The sequence below is a fragment of the Pristis pectinata genome, chromosome X (assembly GCF_009764475.1).
Source record: "Pristis pectinata isolate sPriPec2 chromosome X, sPriPec2.1.pri, whole genome shotgun sequence".
NCBI lineage: Eukaryota > Metazoa > Chordata > Chondrichthyes > Rhinopristiformes > Pristidae > Pristis > Pristis pectinata.
The window spans coordinates 3,364,709-3,391,170 of NC_067450.1; the positions used below are offsets into that span (position 1 = coordinate 3,364,709).

At 41.6% G+C, this 26,462-nt stretch overlaps 1 protein-coding gene and 1 long non-coding RNA gene across 6 annotated transcripts in view; one reads left to right on the plus strand and one right to left on the minus strand.

Annotated features, from left to right (window-relative positions):
* Positions 1 to 4,667: 4,667 nt before the first annotated feature.
* LOC127566974 (zinc finger CCCH domain-containing protein 10-like) overlaps positions 4,668 to 26,462 on the minus strand; it is a 101,352-nt gene continuing 79,557 nt past the window's right edge. For 3 of the 5 annotated variants that reach the window (XR_007955817.1, XR_007955815.1, XR_007955810.1), the window contains 2 exons: positions 18,897 to 18,948; positions 4,668 to 11,171 (listed from right to left, as the gene is read on the minus strand). The gene's annotated coding sequence lies outside the window, so the exon portion shown is untranslated. Of the gene's footprint in view, positions 11,172 to 18,896; positions 18,949 to 23,045; positions 23,535 to 26,462 lie in introns of those variants that run through there. The other 2 variants (XR_007955813.1, XR_007955814.1) reach the window with 2 other exon arrangements.
* On the plus strand, positions 8,969 to 26,378 carry LOC127566979 (uncharacterized). Its single transcript, XR_007955821.1, has 3 exons — positions 8,969 to 9,083; positions 22,131 to 22,239; positions 23,519 to 26,378. It is a non-coding gene; the product is annotated as an uncharacterized LOC127566979 (long non-coding RNA).

Genomic DNA, 26,462 nt, shown 5'->3' on the forward strand with positions numbered 1-26,462 from the left:
TTACCACCCTTGAGGTCCTGCCTTTTAGCTTCCTTCCGAACTCCCTATATTACATCTTCAGGACCTCATCCTTTATCCTATCTATGTCATCAGTATCAAGGTGTACCACGACTTCTGGCTGGTCCCCCTCCCCGTAAAGAATGCCAAGGACTCAATCCTAGACATCCCTGACCGTGGCACCTGGGAGGCAACATACCATCCAGGAGTCTTGTTTTCATCCACAGAATCTCCTGTGGACAAAGGGACTAACACAAGAAAAGTGCTCAATGTTGTTGAAAAGGACCTTTACAGATACTTGGATGAAACTGTGCCTTGATGTTGTTAATAAACTAACAGCTACCTCTCAGATGGTAATGAATTGTCACTGACTGAAGCTGCAATGCAAATCCATGCCCTTCAAGAAAACTTTTCAGAGATGCTAAGAGAAAGGTTTGTTGGATCAGACATACTCTTACAGTGTTTGTTGAGGATGGGGAAATTAGTAAAGGGAAATTTTATAAGGCACTTGGGATTTTTTCTCAACAGCACAGAGTTACCTGGAGCTGTGAAAACTATTCTTTGAGTGTACAGGGCAGCTTGATTGGGCCTTTTAAAGGAACATACCAGAACACAATGACATACAAAGCAGCTGTGCCACTTGCCAAACTAGAATTCCCACTCTAAGTTTAATAGACAAGAATAGAGTATATAGCCATATGCAAAATCAATAATTTCCCAGCTAATGTCTGATTGGAAACAGAAATTACTGGTTTCTGAAAGGTGACACAATGTCTTCAGAAGGTCAGACATTTGATGGAATACTTAGATCTGGCAAAAACAACTGAGTTCATATTGTGTCTCCCTGACACTACAGCATCATTGAACGATTTTTAATAATGAACGCAGACCAATCACCTGAAAAGTCACGTCTCACAGTTTCTACAATGAAGGCTGTTAGTGCAGGTAAGTGTTGACCTTGATTACCTAGTCTGCTATGATAAGCTGTTGAAAGACATGTTCCTTGGACATGTTGGCCTTATTTTTCACCATTATGGGAGCATGTTGGTCCTCAATTCTCACTATTTTGTTTTTTGAATGACTCCCACAGGTAGAATGTAGACTTACCTGCAAGTAGCTGCTCCCAGTCTACTTTTGCCAGGTTCTGTCTTATGGCACTCAACCTTCCCCTAATTCAGGATTTATAAAAGATTACTTCAAGAGAAAAATATAACCCACTTTGCACTGTACCCAGCACAATGACGAGAGGGTGGGGCTTTCTAAGGAGCAATTGTTAATTAATTAGCATGAAAGCTGTAGAGGGGACAGAATTTTTAAAGTGCATCCAGGAGGGCTTTTTGAGCCAGATAGCTCAACTCCAGATGGGGCAGAACTGGATCTAACCTTTGGGAATGTAGCTGGGCAAGTGGAAGGAGTGCCAGGAGGGAGTACATAACTCTGTAAACTTTAAGGTTGTTATGGAGAAGGTCAAGGATAGACTGAAAATTAAAGTCTTGAATTAGGGGAAGGCTGAGTGCCATAAGACAGAACCTGGCAAAAAGTAGACTGGGAGCAGCTACTTGCCGGTAAGTCTACATTCCACCTGTGGGAGTCATTCAAAAAAAAGTGAGAATTGAGGACCAACGTGTTCCCATAATGGTGGAAAATAAGGCCAACATGTCCAAGGAACCCTGGATGTCAAGGGGTGTTAAGGGTTGGCTTAAAAAAAGGTCGCTTTTGGGATTTTCAGAGAACTGAAGCCATCCAGGATCACAGGTATGTTCATACTATGCAATTTTTTTCAAGGCATTCTGCTTGTTGTATACCGAGATCCACTCTTAATGTCATGTGTTTGCGCATGCATATTCTTGACCTCTCTCTGCAGTACTGCCTCACTCAAACTCAAAGCTGGCGTAGTCTGCAGTTCCACTTTATTCTTCACCACATTCAGTGCTGCAACAGACTTTGCCTTCCTTTCAGACATCAAAGATTGCAAACTTCAACAGCTCTTGAATTCTAATACCCCTTCTGACCTTTCTCCCCCTTTATTTACCTTAGACACCGTCTCTCTGCCCCCATCCCCTCTGATCTGTCCCTCTCAGATCAGTCCTTAGCAGAGGAAAGTCAGTTTCATCCCCATCTTAATGAATTCCATGCCTGACATGATGTTGGAACACTTCTTCTGTTGTCCCTGGGTGCATTTCTTGTCCAAGAGTCTTCACCCCAGACTATTGACTCTTCCTCCTGTCTCTATAATTCCCAATTCCACCTAAACCCTTCTCTAGATCTATTCATTGCTGACCTCCAGTGTGACATAGACAGTCTTGATTTTCCCACTCTTCTCACACATTCTAACCTACTCCCTTCTGAACTTGAAACACTTTGCTCATGAAGGGCCCACCCCAATATCATCTTCAAACCTGCTGACAAGGGTGGTGCTGTTGTGGTCTGGCAAACTGACCTCCGATTGAACAACTCCTTCAACTCCTCTCACTTTCTCCAGATCAAAGATGTAACTACAGGCACTCACATGGGCCTAAGCTACATCCATCTTTTTGTGGGATATGTGGAACAGTCTTTGTTTCAGTCTTACTTAGGCCCCCTCCCTCAACTCTTTTTCTGGTACATTGACAACTACATTGGTGCTGCTTCCTGCACTCATGCAGAACTCAAAAATGTCATTACTTTTGTTGCTCCGTGCTTTCACCATTGCATGGTCCATTTACGACTCTTCCCTTTCTGAGTCTGTCCCCATCTCAGAATAGGTGAGCAACAAACATCTATTACAAGCCTGCAGCCTCCCACAGCTATTTCAACAATATTTCCTCCCACCCTCCTCCTGTAAGAACTCCATTCTATTCTCCCAGTTTCTCAGTCTCCATCACATTTGTTCTGATCACAAGGCTTTCCATACATGTGCCTCTGAAATATCTTCCTTCCTGAACTATGGCTTCCCCTCTACCATAGTGGACAGAGCCCTTGACTGCAGGGGGTACAGAAGCCTGGAGTCCCACACCACCAAAAACAGCTACTTCCCTTTAACCATTCAGTTCTTGAACCAACCGGCACAACCCTAATCACCACCTCAGTATAGTAACACTGCGACCACTTTGCACTGCAATGAACTGTTTTTTTTTGTTCTAATTGTTCTTTCTTGTATAAATTGTGCATGATTTATGTTTTTCTTGTGAATGGTGCTTATCTGATGCTGTAAGTTTTTCATTGCACCTGTGCACACATGTGCATGTGACAGTAAACTCCACTTTGACTGCATCTCATCTATTTTAGCACATCTCTTACCCTCATCTCTTGGACAGAGCAAGAGTATTGTTCCCTTAGTCCTCACCCTCTACCCCACCAGCCTCCCTATTAAATGGGCTATCCATCACAATTACCACCGCCTGCAAAGAGATTCCAGATGCATCTTTCCATTTCAAAGGGACTGTTCCTTTTGTGACCTGCTGATCCACTCTTCTGTCCCCACCAATCACTGCAGGAAATGCAACAGCAATCCTTTCATCTCTTCCAACCCAAATAGTCCTTCCAAGTGAAGTAGCAATTCACTTGCACTTCTTTCAATCTTCAGTGTTCACAATGTGTTCTCCACTATACTGGTGGGATGACTGATGGGATGACTGGTTTCCCGTCACTTTAACTCTCCATCCCACTCTGACCTGCCAGTGACTTCTTGTACCGTTATAACAAGGCTCAGCATAAGCTCAACAACTTCACAACTTCAGGTAACCCACTTTTTCTGTATCACAACTGGCCATTTCTGCAATAAGTCAACCATCTGTGATATTGGTTCAATCTTTCTCCCTCCATTAACACAACCTGCACTTCACAACCATTAAATTCCTCATTTCTTCATTTTCTCTCTAATTGCTTTCGTTAACCCATCAAATGAATGACCTCTACAACTTATCTCCATGACAATCCCCTTGCCTCACCCTATTATAGATATTCCCATTGTTCTATACATCCGTCCCTATCTCTGCAAGTTAAAACTTTGTTTTCTCTCTTTCCAAGTTCTGATGAAGAGCCTTCGACCTCAGAGATTAACTCTGCTTTTCTCTCCACAGATGCTGCCTGACCTGCTGAGTGTTTCCAACATGTTTTAGTTTTATTTCAGATTTTCAGCATCTGCAGTTTATTGATTTTCACTGACCATTTGTTTGGTTGCCAGTCCTTTGGCATCAAAAGCTTCAGAAGAGAATGAGGTAAAATGGAAGAAAATGCCTATTCTGTAAACAGTAGAAAAAAGCTGTTAGTTCTCAAAAGGTAAGCAGTTTTCTTTTGAAGATTAAACATTCAGATTTTGCACATGAACAGGCATTCAATGTAGAGCTGTGCATTCAACTAAACTGCTTGAAACTACATACAGCAAAAATAAATGCATAAACAAACTACAAATCCTCACCTGCTACCTTGTCTCGATGCCTGCAGTCACCCAGCAGCAATGCTCCTGAAACCTGTTCTGCACACTGTAGTGCCATTTAATCAACTCCTACTTGGGTAACACCAACTCTGAGACTCCTGCAAAGCTGTGAGAGATACTTTGGAAACAAAGGAAAGGTCTGCTTATGTCCTTAAGAGTCTCATTTGTCAGAACGTAGTTGAAGTTCAGTGTTTTTATTATGCCAGGCAGTCCATGTGCAGTATTGTCCAGCACAAAGTGCAGAAATACAGGCTCCAGTTTTAAAAAAAACTTTTTAATAAAGTTTTTAGGGTTGTAAGAATATAAACAAATCAATCACTGTCTGATACATTATCTGCTAGCACCTCTTTTGCAGTACTATATATATTTTAAACATTACGTAGAAATGTGATTAATAAAAACTGCCTTTATACAAATACTATGAAATAAAAATTTAATGTGAAAGACAATCAGTAATCTGTATAAAATTAAAAATTTATGCTGCAATGATTAACACAGACCAAGATGATCCCACTCATCTCTGTGCCAACAGTACAAGTATCACAATCAGTCTCAACACTCCACATTTAGTAAGTGGAGTAGCCAAGGGAGGATTCTGGATAGCTATGCAATTATCATTGTGAAAATGTGCAGGTAAAAATCACAACACAACTTGCATACCACCCTTAACAGCAAAACAGCTCAAGGTGCTTCACAAAAGTGTAATTACTATGATGATGACTAAAAATTTTTTATTTCATCTGGTTTGAGAGTGGAGATGCAGAGGTTTAAGCATTTTCAAACTGGAGCCCAGTTAGCAAGGATCGTGGTCACCAATGGTGGGTTTAAAGAGTGTTGATGGAACATATGGAAATAAGAAGTTAATGCCACATTGACATGACATTAACACCATGAGGAATATGCTTAGTAATGAGGTGATCAGAGAAACCCTAGGTACAGCTCTGAGCCCTACATCTTAGTGCTGAGTGGCTGCACCACTCAGCCTGTCCCACCCAATGCCAGTCCCTCCACACTGTCGTGGTACAATTCATTGCTGCAAGATAGTAGAAGGCAGGGGTTTATACCAGGTTCCCGGCGCAACAGTTATCAGTAACGCTTCTCTCTACGTATAATGCTATAATGACCCCTTTTAGCACTTGTTTCTGGGAATGCATCCTGAGCACTAAGCAAGCAACCAGCATATACTTTGGGGGGGAAAGGGAATTGAAGATGCAGGAAGCACCCGAAGTGGTGGTACACAGTTCCCTTTATTTACAGGAGGTGATCATAGCTGCAATATCCAGAAATTATAGCTCAGTCCTAATTGCCCTCAATGAACCACTTTCTTGAACCATTGCAATCCCTTCCTCCCTCAATGCTGCTGGGTTGGGAGTTCCATGACTTTAACCCAGTGGCATTCCTTTGTAGATATTGACTTGTTCTTCTCTGTGGTACATTTGTTTGGGAAGTGTAACTGAAGACATAGCAAGTTACTGTAGTACATTTAGTAGATAGTATACATTGCAGCAACAGTATACCAGTGATGGATGAGTGAATAGTTCAACTGATAGATAAGGTGCCAAGCAACTGTACTTTTTTGCCCTGGATAATATCTAACTTCTTGAATAATCTGTAGTTGGGAAGAGAGGGGGTTCCAGAGGTGAGATACACAATGCAGCATACTCAGCCTCTGACTTACTCTTGCAGCCAAGCAAATATTTATGTGGATGGTCCTGTTAAGTTTCTGGTCAGTGGTTACTTTCAATATGTTGATGATGGTAACCTCAGTAATGATAATGCTGTAGAATGCCAAGGGTAGGTGAGTAATCACTTGTTAGTGATGGTCACTGCCTGGCATTTGTGTGGGATGAACGCTTTTACTACTGATCAGCTTATACCCAAGTGTGACCAGGCTTTGCTGCGTGCAGATATGGATCGCTTCATTATCTGTTGTGCAAATAGAATTGAATATTGTATATTTACTGGTGAACATCCACTTCTGACCTTATGAAGGGCATCGATGAAGCGGCTGAAACTGCAGAGAAGAAATCCTACAGCGGGTCCTAGGGCTGACATCATTGGCCTCCAACAAAAACTATATCTTCCTTTGTATCAGGTGTGACTCTAACTAGTGAAATTTTCCCCTTCAATGCCCATTGACTTCCAGGGCTCCTTGATGCCACATTCGGTTAAATGCTGTCTTGATGTCAAGGGCAGTCACTCATCTCACTTTTGGAATTTAGCCCATATTTGGACCAAAGCTATTGAGGTCAGGTGATATAGTCCTGACAGAACCCAAACTAAATTTCAGCAAGCAGGTTATCACTGAGTAGGTGCCATCTGATAACATTGTTAACCGCACCTTCCATCATTTTGCTGATGATTGAAAATTGACTGTGACAGTGTGGTAATTAGTTTGGATTTATTCTGCTTTTCAAGGACAAAACATACCCATTAACAAGTAGAGCCAGTGTTGTAGCTGCACAGGGACAGATCAGCAAGGTACACATGATGTTCCTGTTTTGCAGCCAGGTCCCCAAGCCTTTACCGTATCCCATGCTGCAACCCATTTCTTTAGATCGTGACCAGTGAATCAAATAGGCTTAACTAACAGATGAAGCACCACTTGACACTTTTGGGTCAAATGGTCAGGAACACTTCAGCCTCTCCTTTTGTGCTTACTGTACTTTACACAGTGTCCCCCTTTTGGTTTTAGGTGTTTTCATTAACCAGCAGCATTTAGCACTGGACATCACAGACCAATAGCTTTGATATCATCCATTGCATTGTGGGATTACCGATATTTATAGGATGCTACCTTTGCTGATTAGCATGCATGCAAGCAATCCCCTGTTGTGGTTTAGGTTGGTGAATCTTTAGATACACATGGTGTTGCTCCTTGCAGGCTTTTCACTGAATCAGATGAAGTCTTCAGCTTGATAATGATAGAGAAACATGGCAGTCTGGGATTAGATTGTGGTGGAATACAATTCAGATGCTGCTAATAGTCCAGAGTCTTATTGAGCCCACGTTTTGAGCTGCTAGCTGTGTCCTGAATTCAGCCTATTTAGCACAATGGCACTGCCATGCAATGCACAGGATCCACAATGTGGAGACTGTCTCTACAAGGACAGAGGTGAGCCGATCTTGGCAACCAACAGTGAAATTAGAGTATATACTTCAAAGTGGTGTTCAGTATGGAGCAGTGCAGACTTACCAGCTCAGGGAGGGAGTTAGGGAGTAATCAGGTTTCCTTGCCAGTGTTTGACCTGTCAGAGTTTATGGGGTCCAGTTTTCAGCACCCAGGGCTACTCCCTTCCACCTACATGCCATTACACATCACCCATTGTGGATCTGTCCTGCTGATACTACAGGGTCTTTCTCAGGGATGTAGGATGTTGGGCCAATGGCTGAATTCTGTGTATTAAACATAACCAAGCTGTTGCCTGGCTAATCCATGGAACTCTCCCAATTTCAGTCTGCTCCTTGCTATTCACAAGGGCTTGGCTGGGTTGGTCTTTGCTGTGTTTGAGTGGTATCCAGGCCAGTTCAGGATAGTTCACTCACCTGTTCTTATTTTTGTTGTGTGGCTGTTCTTTAGATACAACTGAATAACTTCTTAGGTTATTTAGGGGGTAATTATGAGCCAACCAAATAGCTGTTGATTCAGAGTTACAAACCAACCAACCAACCCACATCAAAAATGGCAAATTTCCTTTCCAAGACCTTTAAAAACACTGAAAATTCAGTCATTTCTTGATAGTACTAGAGGTTATAGAGAAAGGAAAATGGAAAGCAATAGAGGGAATTGAACAAAAGAATGTGAATATTAAAATTTAGATGCTGGTGGGCCAGAAGTCAGTGGAAGTCAGCATGAGTAAGGTAGTTGGAGAAGAGGGCTGGGTATGAATTTTGAATATATATGGGTGAGTTCTGGTTTACAGGAGGATGGGCAGTCAACAATGAAAATCCTGGAATAGTTTAATCTGGAAGTAACAAATGCATGGATGGGAGTTTCAGCGAAAAAGATGACAAGGTAAAGATGGGTCAAGTAACAAAGCTGGAAGGTCTTTGTAATGAGAATATAGGGCCAGAAGCTCAGCATCAAATGTCAGGGTTCCAAGCAGCCTGGTTCAGTCTAATATGATGACCAAAGTGGGAGCAGAATCAGTGGTGAGGAATTTGTGATGAGCACCAAAGACATTAGCCTCCCAATACTTAATCAGAAGAAACTGCAGCTTACTCAGGACTGGACTGGACATGAAACAAACAACCTTACCACAGAGGCAACTGTGGGTGTCAGAAGAGGTGGTCAAGTTGAGCTGGGTGTTGTCAGCAATACATGCCACATCTTTACATTGAAGGGCAGTATGTAGATTAAATATAGAAGGGGCTCCAGAATATATTCTTGGGAAAAAATAAAAACTGGAGGAACTCAGCAGATCAGCTATGGTCCATGGACTGGACCTGATGCAGGGTCTTGACCTGCAATGTCAACTCTACCTTTGCCTCCACAGATGCTGCCTGACCTGCCGAGTTGCTCCAGATTACAGCATCTGCAGTCTCTCGTGTCTCTATATCCTTGTGGAACTCGAGTTACAGCTCTCGTGAGATATAGTTTGTGGGAAAGAGAAGAAACAGCAGTGCTGCAGATTCATTTCATCTTGTTCATCATAGCTGGAGAAAACAGGTGAACACAATCCCACTGCTAACAGGAGTGCTGGGAAAGGGTGGCGTGGACAACCATCTTAAAAGCAGAGTTGAGAACAACGAGAGATAACACATCACAATCACAGCATTTCATTTTTGGATTTCATAGAGATGATTTTAGTGCTTTGGCCGTGGCAAACACCCTACTAGATAAGTTTAGGTTTGTTGTTGCAGTGAACTTGGCTTGGACTTGGAAGGCAGCACTTTCAAGGATGTGATGGAGACGTGGGTTGAAAAATGCAAGGAAGAGAAAGTCAAGGTTGGGTTGAGGTAATGTTAGGTTTGAAAGGAAGGACAAAATCTGAAGAAGGAACCTGCAAGACAGGTTGAGTGGTCAGCAGTTTAGTTGGTAGCCAGGAGAAAGACTAGGGGAAGAGTCTATGGTCAAGTCATGGAGCAACCTGATACTTCACAGACAGCCGAATTATGTCAACCTCAGTGACAAAGTTGCCTACAAGTTCTACACATTTTGTTGAAGGTTTGAGAAGGATAATGTTTGCATAACGCACAAGCTGAACTAGTGAGCAATTATGGCTGTGGAGAATAGGGCCTGATCTGCTGAATGTGGTCCAGCTAGATCTGTCCACATACCCAGCTTGCAACTCCTGAACACAAACAGACAATGATGGGCATATCAGGGAGAACAACTGGGTGGGAAAGCAAGGGCCTTACTGGGAACAAAAACAAATGCGTAGGTGAGGTTATAACTGATTAGATTTTTTAAAAACAACTCTTCTACACAGTCATCATTGAGGTAAGGGCTAGACAGTTGAAAGTGTCATTTTTAGTAATGTAGGAAGTTGTCTAGGTAGATATGGAAGGGTTTGAAGGAGGATGATGCAAGTGAAAGATACAGGCACATATTTAGAGATGGCCTTATCTATTATTAAATTGTTAGGAATAGAGATCACATGTAATGACAAGTTTGAAGGGATGGTTGCAAATACGGACAAGAAAATTTCATAGAATTATACAACACAGAAGCAGGCCCCTTTGGCCCACCTTGTCCATGCCGACCATGATGCCTCTCTACACTAATCCCATTTGCCTGCATTAGGCCGGTATCCCCCTACATCTTTCCTATCTAAGTACCTGTCCAAATGTCCTTTAAACATTGTAACTGTATCTGCCTCTACTGGCAGCTTGATCCAGATAACCACCACCCTCCGTGTGAAAAACTTACTCCTCAGATCACCTTTGAATCTCTCCCCTCACCATAAACCTGTGCCCTATAGCTCTGGACACCTCTGCCCTGAGAAAAAGATGACTATCCATCCTATATTCAGTACCCTATCCAACTGTGTCACCACTTTCAATGAACTAAGAACTTGCACCCCAAGGTCTCCCATACATCAATTTATATGATGGAATTAGTTAAGGCATAACAAGAGTGCACTGAACTAAGAGGAGGGAGGATCTGGAGTATCAACTTGTTCAGAGTTCACGACTACTAGCGTGACAACTTTCCTGATGTGCTTCACCTCTCCAAAATGCTTCCTGGTATCTCACTCACCCACCTTAAATGCACTGAAGAGGTGAAGGTGAAGAGAAAGGGATGAAGGAAGATAATGGGGAGGAGCTGGGGGGGGTGGGGGGAAGAAAAAAATAGCATGAGAAAGGCACACAGACTTCTCAAACAAATGAGACAGATTTAGAAGATGGGAAAAGACTAGATTTTAAGATCAATTCTGCAGTGTAAATGAGTGCTAAGTGGATAAAGTGGGGATGGGAACCCAATGACACCTAACATGTATTTCTTCAAACTCAATCTCTGCAGTATTTCAATGGTTAATACCTAGGCTTCCATTTGTATACATTGTAATTTATCATTTGTAGCTTATTTATCTCTCTTCTATGATCATCATTCAACTTGTCTGTTCCTTTGATGCAACTTGAATGCAGAGACATTGACATGTTGAGAGTGCACTTTAGAAGTATGTTCAACTTTTCCATTCTCTTGACAACATTATGGACTCGGTGTTTGAGAGGTAGATGAGATTGAGGGGACCAGCACTGAATTCATCCACCAACTCTTCTTGTGTTCAAGCATTGGAATCCCAGGAATGTGCTGATGAAAGAGAGGTTAACAATAGTATTAAATTAGTGCAGACAGAAACTTAACAGTTAAAACATGTGCTAAAATTTGTGCTTAGGGGAAATTAAACTCAAATTACATAGTCCAAATATATTTCGTCAACTAGTTGGATACTTTGCATTCTGATCAAGGAGTGTAAACTGGTTAGCTGGGATCAATGTGTGCCTAAAATTTGCAACAATCATTATGTGGGAATTACTGTTTCAACATTATTGATAATAAACAATATAAATAAATTCCTCAAGCACCTGTTCAGTCATCCAACATACTGCAGTTATAGTAGCATTTATAATTCATGTAAATAGTACAGTTGATGAGTTTCAATATATTTCCAAATATATAAATAATTGCACATCAGCACACAGCAATCTATCCAACCAATTGTATAAAACAGCACTGGAAGAGCACTTTACAATCCTGAATAAAGGATCTTGCATGTGTGTTTTTCTATGTTCTTAGGACTTCTAAACACACTTCACAGCTAAATGATGAGCTTGGAAAGTGTAGTCACTATTGCTATGTAGATAAATACTAAATCAGATTCAGCAACCATTTATTTTGATGGTATTGGTTGAGGCAAGAATTGTAACAAAAACACTGCTCCTCCTTAAAAAGCCACGGGATCTTTTACATTCACCCAAACTTGCAGAGTAGGTTTCAGTTTAATTTCTCATCTAAAAGATAGCTCCACCAACAGTCCAGATCTGATCAGTACTGCACTGGCACATCAGCCTCATTTATGTAGCGAAATCTGTGGTGGGGTTTCAAGTCATAACCACCCAACTTAGAAGGATGCCTACTTGGGTAAAGAGAACCTCCATCATTGAGCGAGATGACATGTACCAGTAACTAATAGCTGTCACTTTCATTCACAAAAGTCAACATTGATGTCAATCTTTGGGCATTCACTAAGTGCTTAAAAAGCACTGGGCAGGACAAAAACAATAAGTCAATCAAAAAAGTAGAAACATGGGAAAACCTATCCACACGCGTAATGGAAGATGATGAGGGAATGAGGCACAAGTCTCTTGTAACTCATGTAAAGCTTGAGCACACTACATATATCAGTTGATTTAATAGATACAGCTAATTTAAAGAGTAAAAACATTTGAAATTTGAAAAAAAACTATTTGAAAACAATGTTATATACAACTAATATACAGTGTGATGGAAATGAGTCTCATTAAGATTTAATTCCTAATTATTTATTTGGCAAATAGCATCGCTTTAATGTGATTAACATTCAAACAAGAGAAACACAAAGCTGACTGGATGAGGCATATTGCAATGCAACTTCTGCTGTTTAAATACCATCTCCATCATCTACTTGGGATAAACTGTGTGACAAGGCACCTTGCATCCTTCCTTGCAAATACACAGTCTGCAAAGAGGTGAGCAACCATCTCCTGATCATTGCTATCCCAAGGAGAGCATGCCTTGGGAGGGACCATCCAGGAAGGATCTGACAAAGAGGGTCCCTCTCACCACCAGCCAAGCAAGGTCCAGGTGCTTATCGGTGAGTTCTGACAATGAGACATTCCGCCAGATGATTTGGACAAGTGTGCTCAGGGAACCACCCCACAGGATCCATTGTGTCCCACAGTGCGTGCAGGATGTTCCAGCCTGACCATTGCCTGATAGACTTATGGTTCAAAGTGTTTTTCTTAAAGAACTTTTCCATAAAGGACAGGTAAAGTCAGTTATATAGCACAGTCCATGCTAACCAAAGTGCCTAATAGCTAGTCCCATTTGCCTGCATTTGGCCCATATCCCCCTAAACCTTTCCTATCCACGTACCTGATAAATATCTTTTAAACGTTGTGATTACACCTGCCTCTACCGCTTCCTCTGGCAGCTTGTTCCATATACCCACCACCCTGTGTGAAAAAGATTCCCCTCAGGTCCCTTTAAATCTTTCCCCTCTCATCTTAAACTAACACCTCTAGTTTTAGACTCCCCTACCCTGAGAAAAAGACAGTGGTCATCCATCTTATCTATGCCCCTCATGGTTTTATATACCTCTATAAAGTCACCCCTCAGCCTCCTACACTCCAGGGAGGACAGTCCCAGCCTATCCAGTCTCTCCTTATAACTCAAGCCCTCCAGTCCCAGTAACATCCTGGTGAATTTTTTCTGCACCTTTTACAGCTTAGTGACATCCTTCCTACAGCTGGGCGACCAGAATTGTGCACAATACTCCAAGTGTGGTCTCACTGACTTGTACAGTTGCAATATGACGTCCCAACTCCTGTACTCAATGCTCTGACTGACGAAGGCAAGCATGCCAAATGCCCTCTTCACCACCCTGTCCACCTGTGTTGCCACTTTCAGGGAACCATGTACTACCCCTAGGTCTCTCTGTTCTACAATACACTCCAGGCCATTACCATTCACTGTGCAAGTCCTGCCCTGGTTTAAGCTGACCAAAATGCAACACCTCACACTTGTCCAAATTAAATTCCATCTGCCATTCCTTGGCCCACTCCCAGTTCATCTATATCCTGTCATAATCTACCTTCTTCACTGTCCACCACACCACCAATTTTGGTGTCACCCGCAAACTTACTAACCACGTCAACAACACAGTCATCCAAAATGTTAATATAGATGACAAGCAACGTGGACCCAGCATCGATCCCTGCAGCACAACCCTGGTCATGGGCCTCCAATCTGAATAACAACTCTGCGCTACCACCCTCTCTCTTACCACCAAGCCAATTTTGTAACCAATTGGCTAACTCACCCTGGATCCCAGGAGATCTAACCTTCCAGACTAGCCTACCATGAGGAACCTTATCAAAAGCCTTGCTAAAGTCCATGTAGACAACATCTACCACCCTACCCTCATCAATCTTCATTACCTCCTCAAAAAGCTCAATCAAATTTGAGAGGCACAATTTCCCATGCATAAAGCCATGCTGACTATGCCTCATCAGTCCCTGCCTTTCCAAATGCTGGTCGATCCTGTCCCTCAGGATCCCCTCCAGTAACCTTCCCACCACTGATGTTTGGCTCACTGGCCTGTCCTTGCAGCCCTTCTTAAATAAAGGCACAACATGAGCCATCCTCCAGACTTTTGGTACCTCACCTGTGGCTAAAGATGATGCAAATATCTCTGCCGGGGCCTCTTCAAAGGTAGTGTGGCAACATCCAAAGGACTGGAACATCATGCAGCAATGGGGCCAAGCTCATCCTTCGCAACACTGGGGACAGGTAGAATCTCAGCATGTAGTGGCACTTGGTACCCATGTACTTTGGTTCCAAGCACAGCCTGATGCAGCCACACACAATGGTGGCCATCAGGGTGGTGGCAATGTTGGGTACACTTTTGCCCCCATCGTCTGGGGACTTGTGCATTGTGACCCGGACCCATTCCATGTTGGATCTCCAGGTGAACTGGAAGATGGCTTGGGTGACTGCCAGGGTGGTGGAGTGGGGGAATAGGCCACACCTGTGCCAAGTACACCAGCACTGAGAGTGCCTTGCATCTGATAACCAGGTTCTTACCAATTATTGAGAGGGAGCACCTCTTCCACAGTCCCAATTTCTGTTTAACCTTGCTGTCTGCTCCAGCCAATTTTTGTTACATGCCTCAGCCCCTCCAAACCAGATCTCCAGTACCTTTAGGTAGTCAGACCCAACAGTGAAGGGGAAGGACAACCAGTTGGGCCAGTTGCCGAAGAGCATGGCCTCGCTCTTCCTGTAGTTGACTCTGTTCCGAGTCTGCCTTAAACTGGTCACAGAAGCTGATCAATCTGCGGACCAACTGTGAATCCAAGCAGAAGACCCCGATGTCGACCATGTACAGGGAGGCTTTGATCTGGGTGCCTCCACTGTCTGGCAACGTCATCCATCTTAAGCCCACGTCCTTCCTGATGGGTTCAGCAAAGGGTTCCATGCAGCACACAAACAAGATGAGAGACTTCAGATTTGATAGGGAAGCTATTTCCCACCCGTTGATTTGAACTACATTATGGATGTCTGTGTAGAGCAGTTGGATCTTATTTCTGATTCCGTCTACAAAGCCCATTTTTGACAGCACGTCCATCATGTATGTGTATATCATCTTGTCAAAAGCCTTCTCCTGGTCCAAGCTGACCAGACAGGCGTCCACCCCTGTCCTCATATAGGCGATGGTATCCCTGAGCAGCGCAAGGCCGTCAAAGACTTTCCTGCCAGGTACAGCACAGTTTGGTCCGGATGAATCACTTGTAATCCACACAGTGAGACAGGTCTCCAAATCCTGATGTCCTCCTTCTCCCCCTACTGCTTGTAGAGGAGGGTGATGATGCCCTTCCTCATGGAGTCTGACATGCTACCAGCAGGTCCGGGCCCATCCAGTCCCATAGAACTGAGTACAACTCTGCCAGTAAACCATTTCTTCCGGGAGTTTTATTTGAGACAGAGGAATGGATGGAGCCTGTTAACTCCTCCAGAGTCTGTGGTTGGTCTAGACTCTCCCGCTTGCTGTTGCCCGACCTTGGTGGTGGAGGACAGGAAGTTCTGGGCTGTGCTGTCTGCAAGAATGTTACTGAGCCGACTTCCCCAAGGCTGTGGATCACAGAGCTCCTCTGAACATTTGGGAAGAAGTAACATGAACACGTCTTATCCTGCTCCATGGAGCGGACTCTGGATCGGAAGATGATCTTGAGGGATTCTGAGGCAGAGAGCATAGCTTACCAGCTCTTCACACCTCGGTCCCTCACATCCACCCCCCCCCCCCCCGGACTGCAGGAGAAATTTCTGCAAGTCTGTCTGTCTGCAGTTGGCACCATTCCCTGTGTCGAGTTTTCTGAACACCTTTGAGGATGAGAAACCCCTTGCTGTTCTCTTTGGTTACTTCCCACCAGTGCACCAGGGAGCTGAAGAGTGTCCTTACAGTTCTCCAGATGACAGGAGATGTGAAGAAGGCAGTGGTCAGAGAAGAACACTGGCATGACGTTGGTGGATCTGACCATGACTGCCTTTGACACAAAGACTATCCAGGACTGGGCTGAGCTGTCCGGTCTCGACCAGGTGGGCTATGGCTGTGCTCCACCTGCAGGGATGCTGAAGGTGGCGCACAGCTTTGCGTATTTGACTGTTTCCATCAGGAATCTGGTGGTACTGTTCAGGCTGCTGTCGGCACTGCCGGATCGTTGAGCCACATTGATGTGGCAGTTGAAGTCACCAGTTAGAATGATCAGCTGGGACGTCACCAGCAATGGTGGAACCTGTTAGAAGACAGCCAGCCGTTCGCTGCACACAGGCAAGGCATAGATATTGATTGGACAGAGTGAAGCATTACAGTACATTGCACCCACCACGAGGAGGCACCCACCAACAACCTCTTGTTCCCAAGGACACATACCAAGACAGACATCAAGTGCTGCTGGAAGATCAACTTGGTGAAAGACACTCTTTGGTCTGGCTGAAACTTGTTGGTCTTCCAGTATAACAAGATGTCGGTAAGGGAATGCTGCCGACTGGCACATTCCAGCCTGCAGGACTGCATGCTGAGGGATGCACTGAAGCTTGATACAGCCAACACAAAGGCATTGTGGGGAAGGACCACAGTCTAAGGTCCTTCTGCCGGTGGACATTAAGGGCCCAAGTCCAAGGTAGAAAGCTCTCAAAACACGAAGTTTGTATTGTCCCAGGAGACCATGTGTGGCAATGGTGCTCTGTACACAGAATATGCTAACACTACCAATGTATAGAACTGCTAACACTGAAAGGATATTCAGAATGTAAACAGAGTCATACACTTTTTTTTGTACTTGTAGATACTTTTGATGGATAAAGTTTATTTTTGAAATAAAATATTACCATCTCCATCATCACCTCAGCCTGCACCACATACAAGATTTTAATGAACCATTTTCCAGTGCAACACTTCAGAATTGTTTATTTTCTTTTAAGGAGCCTTTGTCTTACCAATGTTCTGTCCCTGTGGGTATTGAAATATTCAGCAGGGCCAGGCATAATCCATGGAGAATAACTGTTAACATTTCTGGCCAATAACCGCATAGCAGTCCTGATGAAAAGGTCTTCAACCTAAAATCTCTCTTCAAGGACGCTGCCTGGCCTGCTGTGTATTTCCAGTACTACTCATTATTATTCTGGTTCTCACAGAAGAGTTCAATTCCTAGGAAGTGGTTTCTTGCTCAATGAGCAATAGATTTAGGGTCAATGAGCACAAACTACTGATGGCTCAAAATAACCTAGTGTTTATATTCCATCTTCACAGAGGAGAAATGGGAGGGGTGAGGTGGGGGGGGGGGGGGGGGGTGGGTGGGAAGAGAGAGAGCAAGGTAGTAAGAGAAGTTGAAGTGGTGACTGAAAGATGCGCAATTAGATTTTAAGAGACCTTTTTAAAAAGGTGTAGCGAGGTCATAAGTGCAATTCTCCCCAGTTTCTTGGCCAAAAGTTATCACTTAAAAAAAAAACAGCCTATCTGGTCATTTCTCTTTGCTGTGTGCAAGTTGGCTGCTATATTTCCTGCATTATAATACCTTATAAAAACTCTATTACAATAAAGAATCCCAAGATTGCGAAATGACGTTATAAAATAGTAGAATTCCTCACGAGAACAACTGGTTTCAGAGAACAACTGGTTTCAGAGAACAATTGGTTTCACTTCCAATGTTTCAGGGAGACAAAAAAAAACTCCCATTTGCTATCCAGTCACAGTTGGATGTGAGAATAGGTTTATGATGCACTTAATGTTCACGTGCAGCTTAAAGAGAGGCCACTGGGCAAGGTGGAAGACCGCTGTGCCTGTGGAACTGTGCATCAAGCAGGAATAAGCACCACACAGAGAGAAGAAAATGGTAAAGAGAAGTGAAATTTGCAGTGGATAGAGGATAAGTTCTTCCTTTTATCTCCCTCCTCTCCTGAACTTCCAACCCATGAAAATTAACCAATGTATAGTGGTCTAATATTAGGTTAATGTCAATAATTTTTAAAAAAGCAGCAAATGTCAGCTCCAATTCAGTAGATCCTGGGTTCAAGTCCCATTCCAGTGCAATCCAGCTGACACTCCAGTGCACTGCTGACGGAGTGCTGCATTGTAGGCGATGCCATATTTCAAATTGATCGACACCACTAGGCAGATATAAAAAATTCCAGTGAACTATTTTGAACAAGGGCATTAGAGATAAATTGTGTTTGAACTAGTATTTATATGAGACATTGTTATTTTGAGGCTAACAATCAAGTATTTTGGAAGACTTTTTGGAAATATATTGTAGACTTATGGTAACTAAAGAGAAAATGGACCAGCATTCAGAGAAAAACATTGAGCTCTCCCAATGGCTTTGAGAGTAAATACATCCTGTGATATTGAACCAAGCCCAGAAGATCCAAGTTTCAATCAACAGTCTGGGCTCAATTAGCTGATTTCAGATAGAGTTGGGAAACTACAGTTGGGCCTAGCATCTCTGAAAGGATGCATCTTTGTATAGCATCTCTTCACATTCTCGGGGCCCTGCAAAGAACTTTACAACTAATGGTGTACTTTTAAAGTATAGTTACTATTGCAAAGGTAAACATAACGGGCAACTTGCACAAAACACATTAAGGAGGGTGAGACAAGAGCCAGGGCAACAGCTTCTTATTAATATTCATAACCCTACAGCAATGTGCTTGCATGTGAACATTGACATAATCAATCTGTGCTGTGATACCTGCAAATTCAAACAATCTGCCAATACTTACCATCTCAAATATGCAGTGACCATGGGGTCGTATACCAACATGAGTTAAAGCCCTGGAAAAAAAATATATAAAAAAGGTGTGAACACAAAAGGCAATTATACAAGAGGTGGCAAAAATGTAAGATATGAAATAGATACGAAAGAGCAGAATGAGCTGAATAACCAGATTTAAGAGGGGTGAAGGGAGTGGTCAAAGACAGAACAAAAAGAACAGTTAGGCAAGCTAATGAGTTGAGGGCAGCCTTTGAGTTGATACATCAAACAAGTGCATAGAGGTGGTTTTAAAAAGCAATTCCACTGGAAAAGCAACTCACTTATCTGGGGCATAAATTCTTAATTAGCAAAAACTAAGTGTTGTCATTTATGTAAAAAAAAACTCATCCCGAGTCCTGCAAGTGTTAAAATACTTTCTAGAATTTAATAATGGCTGGGAATAACACTGTGAAAAATGAACCCTTAATTCTTAAAGTACCCATGGAATTCAATTATAAAAACTACTAAGTTATCAAATGATACCTGCCCCATTCACTTTCTTTGTGGGTAACCAAACACTCCACCAAATTTAATATTCTGTAATTTCTGGGGATGTGTCTCCCTTACCTAGGGTTTAACAACCCTAACCCTCAAGTATATGCAGGGCATTGTTGGAATTTAACCAGCTAAATCAGCAGTTTACTGCAAAAGCATATTGGTGCCCTTCCATTGTCTGTCCATTAAGGACTACCCTATCCACTAAGCCATTTCTTGTGGACTGGGAATCTTCCCATTCAGCTGCATCACTGAGCCACCAAACCCTCAAGGTCCAATTAATGAACCAGACAGTCCAGTCAATTACCATTAGTGCCTTGGAGTACTGTGGGCCAGCCTGGCAATAGTATCCATGAGTTGATTGAATGGTTTCCAATTTTTTCATTAAGTAATTTGCAACCAACTCATCTTCCAATGAAACCCTGCTAATCTCTCTCCCCAAACAGGCACTAGATTAACAGGCTTTACAAAACATCAGGTGTCAGTAACTCCTTACTATGTGAACAGTAGCACAATTCACTTTTTAGAGGTATTAGTGCATTTCTAAACTCTAAGCATAGCATGAGCACGTATTATATCCCATTGAATGGTGGTTCCACCAGTTGGGACTACAGAGCGCCAACAGCAGCCTTGTCTATCTACAATCCAATCACAATAGGCACCAAACCTCTGAAATGAGTGCTTGTTCTCGTACGTGACCTCCAGGAAATGCCTTCCAGCAGCTCTTCAAGATTCAGAACTTGTCAGTATTAGCTTGATGAAAGAATCTATGCAGACAGCTTGCAATATGCCAGCCATTTTACTGGTTTAAGTTCATGCCGCCAATGAATGCATTAAATCTTGTTTCACATCTTCAAACAGGAGTCACTTGATCTCTTTATTTTGGCAATTCATCTGCCATTTATTAGAAAATTGTTTAAATTTTTTTTGGTTAACCCTCAAAATTCCACTCAAATATTTTCTTTCTGCGCATACTCTTACCTTGACTGCTAATAATTATCTTGCTGGGAGCTTTGCAATTTTTGGTGTAAGCAGTCAGCTGTAAAACATCAAAATTTTGCTCCTTCACTCAGATCCGGTCAGAGCAGACTTCAACGATCTGTCTCATTCTGCTAAAAAAATCAGCCTTAGGATGGACTTTAATCAGGGTGGTGCCTGCTCCAAAACAGATAAGTCACAGAGCCACAGGAAAACAGATAAATTCACTAGATAAAAATAGACAATTTTCATATCTATGTTATTTTACTGCACCTTATATAAAGCTAAGTGCTAAAGTAGGAAGACTAAAGATGAAAAGGAGAAGATGGGGAGGAAAAAGACGACAGCATAGAAGTAACTGTTTAATAATGGCTTAATATTATGGTAATAAAGATGCTCATGAGATCGCTGCAATGTTTGTCTCAGGAATACTCTCAACAATATCTGAGCAGAGCATTCCAGGTAAAGAGGCAATGTTTAAACCTATATATCAGCATAATTAAAGGACTAATTTTATATAGCGCCAAAGCCTCAGATGAATTTCTCTTAGCAGCAGTGATTATTACGTGGCAAATGCAGCAGCCATTTTGCACACAGCAAAATCCAATAAACAGCAACGAGATGAATGCCCAGTTCATGATTTTTTGATCAATTGGTTGAGAAAGGAATGTTGGCCAAGCCATGTCCCTATTCTTCTAATAATGGCATCTTTTATGTCCACTCGTCAAGGACTGAAACCCCTCTACACCAGTGGAGATGGTCTTAAACTGGCAACCTTCTAAGTCAGGCTAAAGTGCTACCAACTGACCCATAACACCTTAACCTGAAAAGGTGCTCTCAGTAAATCATTACCAGGAAATCCCTTTTCCAGCTCAAACCTTAATCTGCAAATAGCTGCAGCATTGGCATCCTGAAGATACGTAATTATATCAAATGGTGTTGCATGTCTTTAAAATAAATGCAACATCTTTTCAGTATATTAAAAATATAGATAAGATACCTAGTACTGTCACTCTAAGAGTGGTATGGTCTTCAGTTCAATTTCCTGTAGTTAAGTTGGTGATCTCAGTTGGGCCCACTTGAGCAGCCAGAACTTCTGATTTGAAGATGAAGGAAAATCTGGGGCAAATTAACTTGGCTCCATACAAATGGCTCATTAAATGGAACTGTTACAAAATGGTTTAATAGGCCATGAGCAACTGATAGACTTTCTCCATGGCTAAAATCATCTGAAGCATCAATAAGAATATTAGAGCAAAGCATATTAGCACAATATATTAAAAAAATTGCTAATAAGGTCAAGTTTGCAGTTTGAGGCAATGAACTGAGACTGGCAGTGGGAAGGCGCAGGGAAGAGACATTAAGTGACTCCTCCAGCTTTAGCGCATCTAGTAGTACTTTTTGACCTTGGAAAAGACCAGGGATCAATCTTGCTGTCATCTTGGCCAGGGAACGTAAAAAGGGGATTGGGTAGCTTAGGGCAGAGAAAGACCTATGTGCAATTTAAATTCAAATAGATTACTTTCAGTACTATTGACCTCACTAAATCGTGTTGGTCCTTAACAAAAATCTGGCTGATAATTTGTTTTTGGAATAGAAACACTGCAACCACCTATAATTATGAGATGTACAAATTATGGCAAGTGGATCACGCTAGTCTTGAAATTCAGCTCTACTTGCGCTACTAATTTTACTTGTTTGGTTAGTTTTAATTTTATTCATCTGGCAGGTATGGAAAGGGCCACTTTTAATCATCATTACCTCAATGGTGGATAAATCCAAAACCAGAACTTGAAAATCTGTTACCAACGTGATAGAACAAATGCATATTTAAAATGGTAAGAGCCTGAGTCTTCATGACATTCATAGTTATAGCTCACAAAGGTAGAAACTAGGATATTTTTGCTTTAGTTACACCAGATTTTTAAAAGTGAAAGGTTACTCATCTTGAGACTGTCCTGATATTGGAGACCGCCTCCCCCACCCCTCTTTATCCCACTTTAGTAGAAGCCCATCTGGTGATCATGTAGTTTAAATTTACAACGTTTTGTTTTGTCAACTGAGAAACTTATTTTTACCTTCAAAATAAACAACTGTCTAAATAAGCACTTCATGAATGAAAGTTCTACTACTTTTATTAACCTGCAGCTCTCACATTAATTGATACCCTCCCAGATTTTTTAAAAAAACAGCGCAACCACCTTAACAATTCTTCCATAGTCCAGGCATTTAACTACAGAAACATTACAGCAGATGATTGGAAGCTGATCACAGGTACGTCTGCATGATCAAGAATAGCCTGCACAGAGGCCTGGAGCTAAAGAGGGAAAAAACCTTTGTATGGTATTTAAAAATCAAATCAGTTAAACCTTTAGAGTAAATATATAGAGTACCGTATCTCAAAAAGGAACTCAGGATTATGGAATTATAATCTTTTAAATTCTTGTGAAATCTTATGTATACAACTAAGCTAGCAGGATGTTAATTAAATTTACCTCAAACTTTAAAATATTAGAAGATAACCCATGGAGATACTAACAGGCAGCTTAGAATCTACTGGATTTTTTTTTAAAACTGTTCTGCTCGGGGACGTCTTGGGTCCACTCACAATGGCCCGGCGAGATGACAAAATGCTAAAGATTGTTTCACACACTCAAACAATAGCGTAAAAAAATACACTTAACCAACAAAAAAATTGTAAAGTTTGAAATAGGTACCTGGAGTTGGATGCTAGTTCCACCCCAATGGCTTTTGTAGTCTTTACGGCTGGACTATAATCTCCCAAGCAACCCAGTCTCCTGTAAACATGATCCTTCACCTTTGTGCTTACCCTTAAGCAAATTAGTTGGAGCTGTTCTCTGCTGTTAACCTTGTTCTTAACAAGCCACTTTGTAAGGAATACATGGTAAAGCCACCCCCTGGTTACATCAGAAGGTGAAACAATACCATAGAACATGAGGGAATAAGCAGAAGAATTTGTCCAGATTTATTCCAAGACAGAATAGTACAGAAGCATAATGATTGGCAAGATACAATACAGCACAATAATTAAACTTACAACATTGCCAAATTGGAGAAGTTGACTCCTTGAAAAGACATTGTCCTTTTTTCTTACAGCTCTTCTCAGAAAGTCCTTAGAGAAACACAGCCATTATCAGGACTATTCTTCATGCCTTTATTGCGACCTTCATTTACAGAGATGAAGCAAATGGAAAACTGAAGATCACAAGAAGGTTCCTGAATTATAACAATGTCTTTTCTGTTGAAGTGGAATCATTCACTCGAAAGACTGTCTTCAGGAAAAAAGATTCAAGCAGACTTAAAAATACATTAAACAATGTTAATGGCTTGAAATTAATGGCTAGACAGCATTCACTCCATTACATTTTTAGGTTGGTAGCATCAAGAGGAATTCATAAAAGTAGACATATATAATGAACTACATTTTGCCTGTCAAAAATAAAATGTATTTGCATTAACAAGTCAAAGATGATTGACTGATGTCACCATCCATGTGGATTAGCCACAGTAAAAAGGACGATTCAGTCACACCACATCAACAGCTGGTTAACGCTACTTAAAATCTGATTTACCGTATCGAAAATCAAAATAATCCCTATTGCAATCATTAGGTTTTGGCTTTCACGCAGGACATTACAGAGCTATATTGATACTTTCCACATCATTGTGCACCTAGAAACAATGCACTAGCATCAAGGGGACAAGATACGTTGAGAGTTAATTTTGACTTGCAGTCTAACTCTTCTTACCACTCTTCCTTGATCCTTGCACTTTCTACCCTATTTTTTTTGGGTTGAATATTCCCTTTCAACTGTCACTACATTTTTCTCCAGTTAAAATCTTCAATTTGGTTTTGTATTCTCACTTTTACTCCCAATTTGTTTTCCACTTAATTTGCTTGCTTTCTTCTCTTTGGTCCTGCTGTTTCCAACTTATTTTCTGTACAATTTGATTGTCTGCATCTCCTGCACCTTAATGCATCTTACCAGGATTATTGGATCACAAAACCCTTGGCATGGCAAAACTGCACATTTACAAAGCACAAATAAACTCGCAAAATTATTATAAATGGAGAACTTAAAAACAACAAAGGTCCTGCATATCGAAATAAAGGCTGGGATTGACAAAAGAGGGAAGGCTCATGACAGGAGCAAGAAATACGAATCTTCTCAAGAAGAATGATAGTTTACAGGAGGAGATGGAGCAAGTTGAGGAAATCAGAAGATTTCTCAGATAGAAGTCTCTAAAATAGTGTATGCAAAGATGGATGGGGTGTGCATGCATAGGTGGGTGATGAATGTGCCTGTGGGGGCATCAAGAGGGAGCACAGAACTCAACCAGATATTTTTATTTTATCGTGGAACCTGCTTTGTTCTAAATGGGCATTTTCTGCGGCAGAAGTTTGAGATTGCCAGTATTATATGCTTTTGATTGCTGCTTTAGTGAATGTGAAATTTGCGCCACATTTGGAATCTTACACACGCAACCTTTCAGAAGCAAAATCTTTTTCTACAGATGTGCGTGTCAAGAAAGAAATTACCAAAGTGATAAATTAGTTTTGTTACATATTTATATAACAAAATAGGCTGACTTAGGTATTTTGTTATAAAAATGACATTGGAGTTAAAATCTACCACACAAAAATTAGGGAATTATTGAAGCCTGAACACACACCTAATGAGAGACTACCAGGCAGGACTGAAGCAGATCATGTTTTCCTTGAGCGAGAAAATGCCTATCAATATGATAGCAAATCCAATCACAGCTTAATGATTTATATCAAATTACAGGTTTTTGCCCTGGCCTTTTGTTGAGTTAACCAATCACAGCCTATAGGGTGCTGCAGTTGTCCTCTGCAAGTCTTTGTTGAGGGGAATGACAGCCAGGGCAGCTGCTCGCTATCTCCTGGTAAGAATCTGCTGTGTTGGGTGCATGGTGTGGGCAAGGACTGGATCCAGCTATGACAACCTTATTTAAATATTCAAGCAGCAACAATAATGAATATCTGGAAAAGTTCAGAAGGTACCTGGTGCATCCGAACAAGTAATTGCTTCAGGAAACAAGGAAAGAAAATTAGAGAGGAATAAAGTTTCCCTACTCTTCATTAAGAAAAAGCTCTCAATTACATATTACACCATGGAGCCTTCACCTACAATTCCCCATATGAGAAATCTTTGATATTAGTGGGAGCATTTAGGACTTGATTTGAAACCCAGTTCAGACTAATGAAATGGAAGTTTTTTTCCCCCTACTGCTTATGAAAATCGTCCATGAAATAAGTACGACCATCTCAACTATAGATCTACACCATGTCTTTCCTAATTTAGCATTAAATGGCAGTATTAGTGAAATGCAAATGGCCAGGTAGCCCCAACCTCTGACTAGCTTCTATCAGAATTGCCTGCATTACCAGGGTCCGCAAGGTCATCAGATTTCTGTGTGCGCGTCATAATAACACTTTTTTTTTGTCAGTAAACACTATGAAGTACATTTGTATAATGATATCCATATTGTTCACAGATGACATGCTTCTGGAAGCTAGGTTTGGGGCTGGTGATCCTTGGTTGTGTCATTATTTCCAAGAGGTCAATAGAATGGAAAATTTTAAAACCACAGGAATAGAAAAAGATTCACTTCCTATAAACTTGTGGGGAGGGGCGGGGTGGTCATTTGTAAATGAGACACCAAAGTGCCGAGAATGGGATTGTTTCTTTCATTAATTTTAAACACCTCCCACGTTTGTGAACAAAAAAAATTACATGAAATACATTGATCAAGACAATATTTTCCAAAAACACCCAACATCCTGAATATTGCCAATTATGAATATATTTAAATTCTGAGCATCCTCTTGCCCTCAGACTCTGTGGATCTCGACTACATTGGGGAGCCGGTTTATATAGTCTCTAAGTATTATGTGAAACAAACTTCAATGAAATTTCAAGCTGTCCCCCATCCAATAATGTTCCTTAACACTTCTCAGCCAAAAGTGAAGCTGTTTTTAAGTGATTCCTACAATTTTTTTTATTTAAGTAATAGC